The 12295-nt window shown below is 34.2% G+C and overlaps 1 pseudogene; it reads left to right on the top strand.

Annotated features, from left to right (window-relative positions):
* The first annotated feature begins 1065 nt into the window (after nucleotides 1–1065).
* Nucleotides 1066–6439, top strand: LOC142518736 (AT-hook motif nuclear-localized protein 5-like; annotated as a pseudogene).
* Nucleotides 6440–12295: the final 5856 nt, after the last annotated feature.

Raw genomic sequence — 12295 nt, 5'->3', positions numbered from 1 at the left:
AATTTATATTATGATATAGTAAATTCAAGGAGTTGAATTTATGATAATTAAATTTTGAGAAAATAAATTCAAGGAGTTGAATTTATGATATAGTAAATTCAAAAGTTGAATTTATGAAATTTGGAGAGAATAAATTCAAGGAGTTGAATTTATAAAATTTGATAATTTAATTAATTAAGCTCAAAGTGGGTTTATTAAATATTAAATTTTGGAGGTGATAAAATTCAAGGAGTTGAATTTACAATTTAAATATTAAATTCAAATGTTGAATTTATAATGTATTTAATTTATTAAGCTCAAAGGTTGAGTTTATTAAATATTAAATTAAATATATTGAGAGTATGTTTAATGGGCTTGTAGGAGTACAAGTCCAACATATTAAATAATTAAAGTTATTAATGGACTTTGATTAATTAATTAAACTAGTTTGACTAGCCCAATTAATTAATCAAGTCCATTAATGTTAATTATGACATTTAGGTCAAGGATATTGTTTTTAAGAAAATAAAAAGGAAAAATGACCTAGGCTCCACACTCTCCCAATTGTGATTCATGAAGATTGCATAAAATATTTGTAGAATCTTTGATTGATTTAATTATCTAATTAATGAATTAAATTAAAGATTAGACATAATTATAAGGATTTGATCCTTATTTTACGTGAAGGCATCCAAAATCTTTTGAAAAGTTTTTTATAAACTTTCGGCTCTTCCAATATGATTGGCGCTGCTCTCAAAAATCTTTTTTTTTTGGTGTTGAGTCGATTTCTTCTTCGTGTTCCATCTCTTAGCAAAAATTCTTCTAAATTTCTAGTGCAATTTAGAAGAGGAACAAATATTACAGTCGTGGACCGGATTAGGAGATTTGATGAACGTATGTGGGATTTACAACATGACCGTTCGCTTATACTGACGTAGTTGGAGCCTAATGAATATTTCACCGAAAGTATATAATACTTAAGAACATCCAAACATATTTTAATTATCAAAATAAATAAATTTTTTTTAAAATTTATGAAGTGTTTGGGCGCATAGAAAAGCGAGATGCAACAAGAGAAACAAGTTTGAGTGATTATGAAGAAGTAGGTTTCTGCATTTCTGAGCATGAGCTTTTGATGATGGGGTTCCTTTGAGATTCATTTTGTCAAAAGATTCAAACTTTCGGTCTTTCTTTAATTTTCGTTATCTGTGAGTTAGAGCTTGAGCTTCAGCTTTCATTTTCTTTTCCTTTTTTCGTATGATTCTTGGAAAACCCATGTTGAAAAATCGTTCGAAATACGACCTTCTCTATTTTCAGTTTCCTGCTTTTCCTGGGTTTTTTTGTTAAGTTTTTTCCCTCAAATTTTTGTGGGTCTGTTTCAGATTGCAGGTTAAGACTGAAAAGTTGCAAGGGTAGTGTTTTCAAGGTGAAATCATCTAAAAAAACCGATTCTTCAGTGTTCTTTTTACCGACTTATTGTATAGAAGTTAGAGAAGGTATGACATTACCTGGGTCAGCTCCATACTATTTCAATCATGGTAGAGGTGGGATTAGTGGGTCAGGTAATTCAGGGCATACTTCTAATGTTCATACACCAATGGGGAGTTCATCCACAGCAAAGACTCCTGTATTACACGCCCAACCTATTTTCAAGAATCTTTCAAATACCAATGTTCCAAATGTAAGCTTTAGTGGTGGTGCTGTAAGTGGTTCAGCTTTTAATGTTGAAAATTCATCACCCAATTTTTCTCATGGAATAGACATGGTTAGAGCGTCCAGTGTGTCTCAAGGGAGCGATCCATTTAAGTAAAAGAGGGGTAGGCCTAGGAAATATGGCCCAGATGGAGCTAATATGTCTTTAAAGTTGTCTCCTCTATCTGGGGAAAAACCACAGAGAGGACGGCCACGCGGGAGTGGGTGGAAGCAACAGCTTGCTCCACTGGGTGAGTTTTAATCGATGTTGATTATGAATATATGATTTTAAATTCTGTATTAATTGTTATGTTTGCGTAAATTGATGGATCGGAATTGTTTTAACCGAGACAATATATTAGATAAGTTGATGCATAATATGTAAACGATGTTAGATGTGCGGGGTTCTTGATACAAGTGGACTTTTCAAAAAATGATAAGTAAAAATCATTAAATAAAATTTGGTTTGTATGATACTGATCTGGTGGTCAAGTACCTTTACATCTGGAATTTACTCGACATAGTTTGTTGATTTGATTTGATTTGATTTGATCTGTTTGGATGGAACTACTATTAGTGTTGTAGCAATTTTTTAAATTGTAGTTTTCATTGCTTTCTGGTTAATGCTGGAAGAAATTATGCTCGTTCGAGGGTTGGGGATGCGGTGGAAGCCTTAAGTGGTTTCTCAATAGTCCTGTTGGTTTCATATACGTGATTGCTTGATCTCTGCATACGCTATTTATGCAGTCATCTGTTTGTTACGGATTGATTACATTTCCATCATTCCCTACAGTATTTAGATTACAATAATCAGTTTGTTGTTGTGCTTAAATTACATTCCATCCCTCCCTCCATATTCTCTCACCTCTAACACAGCATAATATAAAGTTATTGTTTATGGACGTGTAAACAAAATATAGCATAGTCATAAAGGAAGAGGGAAAAAAATATTGGAATTGCTGCTCTCTTGAAGGTCTTGAGTTCGATGCGAATCTATCATTTGTCCGGCAGTAACACTGTAAATTTAGATTTTCTTTTTTATCTCTGTATTTTGTTTTGTGTTTGTTAGAACACTATGTTGACCAAAATCTTGAACATTTTTGACCAGGTGACTGGATGAACAGCTCAGCTGGACTAGCTTTTACACCACACATGTTGAGTATTGAAATTGGAGAGGTACTGTATGATTCTGAGGATTTACGACCACAAAAATAAAATCAGATTTAAATGTCTTTAAAAAAAGATATAATGCTAAATAAACTGGCATGATTTTGATGTTCTCTTTGACGTTCTTCCTCCTGTATGATTCCCTGAATTCTCTGCTTTGTTGCTATTAGACCTTGTACGTCCCAAATTTCTGAATCTGGAAAGTTTTTATGTTTATGCAAATGTTTATTTGTAATGACAAATAGTTGGATCATCTGTCATTTATAGTGGAAAGCTATGTAGTCATTGCTGTTCTCTGCAGGATATTGTGGCAAAAATATTGGCATTTGCACAACAAAGGCCTAGAGCTTTATGCATCGTGTCAGCAAATGGATCAGTTTCTCTAGCTACGTTACGCCAACCTACAGCTTCTGGTGACACTGTCACATATGAGGTTTAGGCACTCATCTTATCATTTTATATATTTAAATTTGGATGCGCTGAAGCCTAACTCTGATTCGTCTTGAAGTAAACACAGACTTGATTATCATGCAATGTGGTAGAGCTTCAAATTTATTGGTGCCAGCTAGTTTTTCCACTTCTATTCATCTAACCAAACCTATTGTTGTTCAATATGAAATTTACCAATATGTAACATTTTTTAGCTATTTAATTTTGTTATTTTGGATCAATGGAATGACTTTGACTGGATGCAGTCTATAATATCATTACCAGTGTGCAACTGATGATGACATTAAATCGATTTGTTCAGAAACATGCTAAATAGTTATAAGATATTTTATTTGGCATTTCTACCTTGACGGATACATATCCATGTCGTAATTGAAGCAGAAACAACCTTTCCTAAATACGAATTACTCGCTCAAATAAAGCTGGTGTTGGCATCATTTAATTGCTTCTTAACGTCTTTTCATGTCTCATAAAAGACAAAATAAATCATACACAGTTGTGAAATCAAAATTTTAGTAGTTGCAGTTTAATATGTTACAACAAATCAGTTTCAAGATAAATTTGTGCATGAATTTTCTCAATCTTATCAACATCTTCCTGAGCATTTTGTATGGATTTATGCAAGTATTTTCGGTAAGCCACTGGATATTTTATTTCATATTTTGAAGGGAATTAAAATGGATGTATTTTACTGTATTTAGGGTCTGTTCGAGATATTATACTTGTCCGGTTCATATTTGGTTGCTGAAATTGGCAGTCCTCGAAATAGGACCGGTGGTATAAGTATTTCAGTCTGTAGTCCTGATGGGCATGTGATTGGAGGTGCAATAGGCGGTAGGCTCATTGCAGCGAGTCTGGTACAGTTGAACACTTTTACTTGGATTAGCCTTTTATTTCAGGGACTTGATTTCCAATTTGGCCACTTTGCTGCTGAATATTTAACCCTGAGTTTCTTAAAACACTTTTTTTTTCCTTTTAATCCATGAAGTTAATTTTATAGATCAAAGGATTCAACGCACAATATGCTTGGCGTACTCAGGTGAATACAAGTCTGGACAACTATATCTTCAACGCAATTAACATCCAGTAAATGACGTTATAAACAACGGAATACATGTAACTTAACCTTAACAGATAAACTATTCAAACTAGTATCAACTCTTCGAATAATTTCTTGTTACATGCACTCCAAATGAAATACATTGTGCCAGACATAGGAAGATGGTGAGCACACGTGATCCTGAAGGTGTCTCAAAAAGCCTTCTCGAACCATTTCAATGTACTTCTTAATTTAAGCACACTGGCACCAAAAAGTGCACAATGTTCGTTGACGGATTTGGAAAATACAGAACTTGTTTTTGTAATGACGGATATGTATTTCGGGAAGGGGCTGAAGTTAAGTATTTTAAATTATTTGGGAGTATTCAAATCTATTACAGCTACGGGTTCACACGAGCCAAGTTGAGCCAGTCACTTGACTCACTTGCACTCCTGATCACAACCATGATAGAATGTAAATTATTGAAACAAGTGTGGATCTGAATTTTTACTTCAAGTCCTGTAACTCACCATATATTTTTAGAACATCTGCATCAAAATGATGTAAGCAGGCCGAATATTTTTGCTTCAAGTCCTTTAACTTACCATATATTTTAATAACATCTGCATCAGAAATGATGTAAGCAGGCCTCACGATGTCATATCAACCGTTAACTAATTCACTCCTTTTTCTTAGCTAAAAGTGCTTTCAACTACACCACATCATCTTTATTTTTAAAATTACTTCAAGCACTTGTTAGTAAGTCTGACTATACCTCTTTTAGTCAATGCAGGCATCTCATCACTTGTTGATAACTACAAAATCCTGAAAGGAAATAACCATCATAATTACAACCAATCAAAGACTTTTTCCTGAATGCATCAAGTATGGTCATACTTGAATTTTGCGAAAACTAGAATCTCTCACCCCAAAAACTTTACTATGGGTTTTGTTTAAATCATGTCTAGTGAAAGATTTATTAAACTTTTTTTGGTTGAGATCTGTTATTTGTTTCAAACTTGTTATAATTAGCATTCATTATCACATCTTGACTAGATTTCATTTTGGCACAAACATGTTGGATTTTACATTTTATCTATAGCATCTATAAAATGTTCCCCCAAGCTCCTTTCTTTAAAATCTTTTCCTGTTGAATGCTATGATATATTTTATATTCTTTAGGGTTGTTCCTGGAATGATGTTTTGTAGTAATGCTATATCTTTGGGAGTATTTATGCTGTTTATTTTGTGAGAGTTGACAAACATGTAAGAGATTAAACAGCCTACAAATATTTATGGTACTCTTTTTGTTTCAAAAGCTTACTGAAGTATCCTTTTTTGTAAAATCGATTCTGTAGGTGGTTGCATGTAGTTTTGTGTACGGTGGTTCAAAAGGAAAAACGAAAGCCGGGTCTAAAACGATGGATGAAAATCTTCCGACCAACCAATCTACAGAGAAGTCATTAGCACCAGACAACGATGCTTCTGCTCAAAATCTTACTCCTAAAGCCTGACAAGCATTTGGCCACAGGTTTCACGAGCAGAAGTTAAAAATCCAGGTATTGACCTAATGCGTGCCTGATATCAGTTTAAACAGACATGACAGCTGTTTGTACATATGCGTCGCAAATGAGACGAGCAGATGAGTTGATTATTTGGTGGTGATCTCACTGTATGGTAGATGATCGAGGTTTGTTTGTGCTAACAAAGGCTGTATCGAAGTTTCCATTGTTAGGTTCTTGTCCTGAAGTTATAGGTAATTTCGATCTCAGGCGTAATCTGAGCTGTTGATTAATTATGTATCATAGGTTTATATTTTGTCTTCATAAGAATGCTTGTTTTCTTGGTAAATTGGTGAAATTTCTTTCTCCATTTATGTTGTAATCAGAAACCTTACTAATGTAGAAGTCTTAGATGGGGTAATTTTACTATGGATGTTCAAGGGTTAAGGGAAAAATGGTTTTGCTTATTAGAGTTGAAAACGATTCTCTCCATAATGTAAAGGAGATCTTTCGTTTTGCAATTTTAGTATTGACTGCGATATGAAGTTGTCGTCGGCTGTAAACTCCATTTGCAAACTCTGTGTTTGTTTCAATGTTTCCCTTTTCTTCATGTTGTGTGAGGACTTACTATCATTATGCAAGATTAACAATGTTGGTGGCTACCAATTTCTATATGTTTCGGTGGTTTTCTTGGCCTAACTAATATATCATAATTTATTCTTCATTTTCAGTAGATTCTCTCTTTTTCATCATCGGGTATTTAACTTGAGTGTTGTGTGGTTTCGTTTCTTGAAAAATTGCAGTTCCACTTTGGTCGTGAATGTGTGAGTAGAGTACACAAATAATCACTTTCTTGGTCTAGATGCATGCGTTCTGGAGACTGATATATAGACTATAGTGCTTCGACTTTACACCATCGTAAGTTTTTGTTCTCGTGTATGTATATGGAAATTGAGTGGGTAATGAAATTAGTAAATGTCAGGCACGCTAAAAACTAAGCTATCTTTGATTATATGATATAATTGTATTTTTGGTACTTTGTGTTTGTTTCTTTGCAATTTTTGTCATTTATGATATCAAATTTCAGTCTTAATCCTGAATCTTTCGATTTTGGGTAATTTTAATTCATTTCATTGAGAGTATTGATGTGGTCTTGCATATGTTTGCATCATATCATTGACACATGAGTGCAACATTAGAAAATAATTTAAATTGTCAAAAAAAAAAAAAGAAAAACAAAGTTAGTAGAATAAACTGAAATGTGACAATATAAAAGATCAAACAACATAAAGAAAAAAAAAACAATTTTCTCTAAAGATATTAATTCTCCTTATTCTGGTATAATCAACCTTTAAGGATACAAAATCTATAATCATTGAAATTCTAAGTTTACACTCGTATATCTTCTTGAGTAAGGTATCACATGTTTGTACAAAAGGAAAAATTGGACTTGTTTTCTAAATTATTTACCAGGACTTGAAAAGTCAATTAGGAAGTTTGAATAACTAATCAAAAAGTAGAGTTAACAACCCATATATGTTAGATTTGATTTATAAGTATGCTTATGTAATATGCAAATGTAAAGATCCAGATAAATAAAATAATCAAAAGTATTGCATCACTTGAATTCTGATATACCGAACTTCAAAATTATTCCGACGCGCCCTTCAAGTGTTAGGTCGTCGGTTCAAAGGAATATTGGTGTTTACCTACCTACAGTGATGTTGAGGGACATGGTATTGGTACGTGTGTTCTCTGACTAAGAAGCTATGGCCAGCTTAGCTTGGAATTCAAACATTTTATAATTAATCTTCTCATCTAATTTTTGCATGTGTTAAAAGCAGGGGCGGATCTAGAATTTCGACTTTTTGGGAAGCTGCTTATAAAATATGGACAAAATATTGAAAGAAGAAAGATAAAAAATTATATTGGTTATATTCAACTAAATATAAACAGTACGTTTTAAGAAAAAATTTCTAACTAAAAAGAATCCGACGTTGCTTAAAATTTTCAAACTCTTCAATAATAACATCTATACAAATATTCTAAGCAATTTTTCTTTCAATAAATATCATCAATACATCGAGAGAAAATCATCATTCATTTTGCTCTGAAGCCTAGTTTTGACGATATGCATAGTTGAGAATGACCAGTAAATCAATTATTTAAAAAAAGAAAAAAAACCTAAGATTTGAACCTGGGTTTACACGTACAGAAACTCTTGCCTTACCATGGAGACACATGCTCTTTAACTTATCGTGGTCGGCCATTTATATATATATATATATATATATATATATATATAATTTTTCAAAAATTAATATCAATTAAAAATATTTAAAAAATTTGGGGGACCGGGGTCCTCGTGGGCCCTGTTGTAAATCTGCCCCTGTGTTAAAGTGGTCGCTATAATAGGCATTCTTTTGAAAATTGGAATAGATTGGTGGGAAACAATTGCTAAAAGCGTGGATGGCTTTAATTACTTTGGGATTGGTGAAGTTCTATAAAAGGCGGGACGGGGCAGATTTGACGTCCGATTCTCGAGCTGGAGCTTTCTCTCCCCGGGTTATACATGAGATGGACAAGCGATGACCGAGCTCTGACAATTGGGTTTCTACAGGCACTCAAACAATAAGTTCGTGAATGATAAGTCATAAAATTTTTTCGGCATGATCATTCTAATATTCAAATTACCATTGAGCTAACGAAAAAGAGAAAGCTCAAGTACAAGTGCACAAAAGTTGCAAAATGAAGTGAATGAATGTATCAAATGTGAAAATCTGGGTATTTATAGAGAGAAAAAAACAATGATGACTTAGACATAAGAGTTTTGTTCCAATGACCTGTACTTGATATGATGTTTAATAGAGCAAAAAACATTCCTCGGATCAACGCTCTCGGTCCTTCCTCGACCCACCGCAAGGGAAAATCCAAAGCTCATCCCCCACCTCCTCGTCATGATACAACCCTTCGGAACAATACCCAAGTATCTAAGATAAACCTAGGGATGAGGCAGATCTCTGAGAGCTAGGAGATATCCCCTCAGGTTATCCTATCCTTGTTCCTACTTCTGAGGACCGAGCTCACTTCCCCCCTCCCATAATTCTATGAGGCCGTAGCTCGGGATTTCGATGTCCTTTTCACCCAGCTACACCCAATTCCTTCCGTCACAAGGTTTCTGTCTATGTTCTCTCTCGTCTTTGAGATCTCGTTGTTAGTCACCAAACAAGTTTGGCTAGCATAAAGCTCTTTCAGTTGTAGTTGTTCTGCAATTCATTTGACATTTAAGCCATCATATAACTCTCGACTTGAACATCATAGACCTTCCATTTATCGAGCTTGGGCAGCTCGGCATGGCTGATCGAGGACATGTATGCTATCTTGTCCGACGCCAGTATGATTTTATAGTCTGGCAACTAGTTGGAATGACTACAGCCGATAAGTTTGTTTTGGTTAAGAATAAAATACAGTGGACTTGCGGGACAACATGGCAATTCATATACCGAAAAATGAAAATAGATAAATATAAGTGAATATTTTAAAATAACGGTAAATTCAACTAAAATTCATCTGTACATGTTTTATCTTAAATTCAGTACCTACAAAATAATTTTTTTTATTTCCTATCTGACTACAAGTCAAATATATTTTTAACTCCCTACATAAATTAATTTACTTTTTTTTATCTTTTTATTATTAATTATATTTATTAAATAAAAATCTTCCCCAACAACTATACCTGTTTTTGACCATACACTTGTTATTCTTCTCCAACAAATATATTGTTTTTTTTACCACATATACTTGGTTTTGACCATACAATACTCAAATTAGATTATTTGAGGATGTAAAAATATAATTTGAAGTTAAAATTAAGTGCTTTTGATAGTGCAATTTGTGAAGTGAAAATACGATACCTAAATTGATACAAAATGTACTTAATTCGATACCACATTTATATGTTTTTGACCCTACAATGCTCAAATTCGATTATTTGGGGATGTCATAAATATAGTTTAAAAGTTAATATTGAGTGGTTTTTTTGGCGCAATCTGTGAAGTAAAATACGATACCTAAATTTTTACAAAAGTGCCTAATTTGAGATGAAATATACTTGTTTTTTACCCTACAATATTCAAATTTGTTTATTTGGAGATTACAAAACATAGTTTGAAGTTAATATTGAGCGGATTTTGATGGTACATTTCGTGAAGTAAAAATACGATATCTAAATTGATATAAAAAGTACCTAATTTGAAACGTTAAATACATCTACAATTTTTTTTTGCAAGCTAATTTTCAAAAATTACATTTTATGCTTGCATGCAAAAACAACTGAAAATTACACATTTTAAAATAAAAGTATTCAACTAACAGGAAAAACACTGCAGTTAAAAAAATGAGATAACTGTCAAATCCTAAACAGTCGTTTAAAATAATTCACAAATGAAACATGCGAAAATTCTGACAACTATCAAAATATAAAAGAAAGAATATGAAAATGTCCAATATCACTTCTAACTCATAAATGTAATGTGCAGAAAATATTGTCCTCGGGTTAGCATGCGCACATGCAGCCCCGCGTACTCAGTTTTCGGTGCTTCCAGTTTCCTCATCAATAGGCTATGCATCATTCACACTTACCGAGTCTAAAGACTCAACACACCATAAACGTTATAACAAGTACATATACATAACATGCAATATTGAAAAATACTGTACTCTTCGTATATTTCATGATCTTAAAAACATGAACGTAAACGTATCATAACAAAGAATAACATGTCAAAACATGTCTCAACATATCATCATATACGTGTTCATTTTCTTTATTTGAATTTCGTTCATTAGTTGTGACTTTCGTATCAGCTCTATTCGATAGATCGATCTATGTATAACCGTGGTATCCTGGCGGCGGGGACATCATCGACATTATTACCCATCCATGAGCCTTGATCTTACATGTTATCGTATTCGTATTTGTGTTCGTATTATTCACAACCAAATCTCATCCTTCCAAACATATCATCATATTCATCACTTATAAAAATCATGCATATACGTAAATTTCCTTAAAATCAAGCATGCAATGTATTTTTCATATTTCCATAAAAATTCATGTTCGTGGTAGCATAAACATTTAAAACATGCAATTTAGTGATCAGAGCGCCGCCAGGACTGATAACTCGACCCAGGTGAAAAATGACTGTTTTTCTCCTGGAAACCTTAATTGATCATTTTATCCCTGGACCTCTAAATTTCGAGCCGAAGTCAACCAAACTTCTTAAAACCTCAAAATTTTTTTATAAACATTTCCTATACATAACCTCGAGCCCGCTCCATAACTTATATGATTCGTTTTAAAACTTGGACCGGGATCCCGGTTTTAACCCGAATCAACCTGAAACTTAATCAAACTTCTCCCAAATTAAACCATGACTCGACCTACATGAACAGCCCCTAAACCACTTGTTCCAGACCCCTTAGGACCTACAAACAATGCCTGGAAGTTGCTGGAATTTTTCTACGCACCTACCACGAAACCCTAGGGTAGCCTCGATTTCTCTGCTCTAGCCCAAGCCGACGAGGATCAGACCCAAGCCAACCCTTCCTAACCCACCTCTGGACCCTCCTGGACAGAAATAATCCTAGCCCTCAGCCCCATGCACGCTGCTAAGTGCAACCACCCATGAGCCAACCGAAAAAGCCCTAACCGAGACTCCCCTCAACACAAATCTCTAGACCGGCCCCAAGACCAAGAACAACAGGGTTTGAGCCATCCTAGGTGGCTCAAACCCACCAGGTTCTGGTTCGAGGCTTGGAACAGCCCTTGCACCGTCGGCTCGCTCAAATCTTTCGATCTAGCCACACCTGAACCATCCACCAAGGGTAACTAGCGCTCGGCCTTCACAATACTTGACTACCTCGCAACTCCAGCCCCTTGAAACCATGACTCCAAAAATGTACAGCCTATAAACACACAGCCATGGCAGCCACTTACATAAAAGCCATGAAAACCGTGAGTTACAACTAAGAACATGCATATTTCATCACAAACAATTTATAAACGATACAACAAAAAGAATTTAAACGCTCCTCATGCAAACACACACTTATCAGCGTATATTAGCATGAATGATGAGAAAACTAAGGATTTATGACGTGTCTTTGCGTTTAAACGCTCGAAAACTTGGATATCTACGCATAGGATGAGCACCGGAGGGACGGGGAAGGAGTTTTCTTGAAAACCTTGAAAAAGTTTGAGATCTGCTATATTTTTGAAGAGAGACTACTGCTGGTGTAAGAGAAGGGGGCAGCCGTGTGATGGTATTAGGTTTAAGGTTTAGCCGATAGTTTTTAAATAAAAAGATCAGTGTATAATGGGTCCTAATTAAAATAATTAAGTTTAAAAGGTGTGGAACATTTCATGTTCGCAATATTGATTTGGATGTTAAAAAAACTTATT

Source organism: Primulina tabacum, chromosome 11, assembly GCF_025594145.1.
Source record: "Primulina tabacum isolate GXHZ01 chromosome 11, ASM2559414v2, whole genome shotgun sequence".
NCBI classification, from domain to species: Eukaryota; Viridiplantae; Streptophyta; class Magnoliopsida; order Lamiales; family Gesneriaceae; genus Primulina; species Primulina tabacum.
The sequence above is the reverse complement of the archived record's forward strand: the minus strand, read 5'-3'. Positions and strand labels throughout refer to the sequence as shown.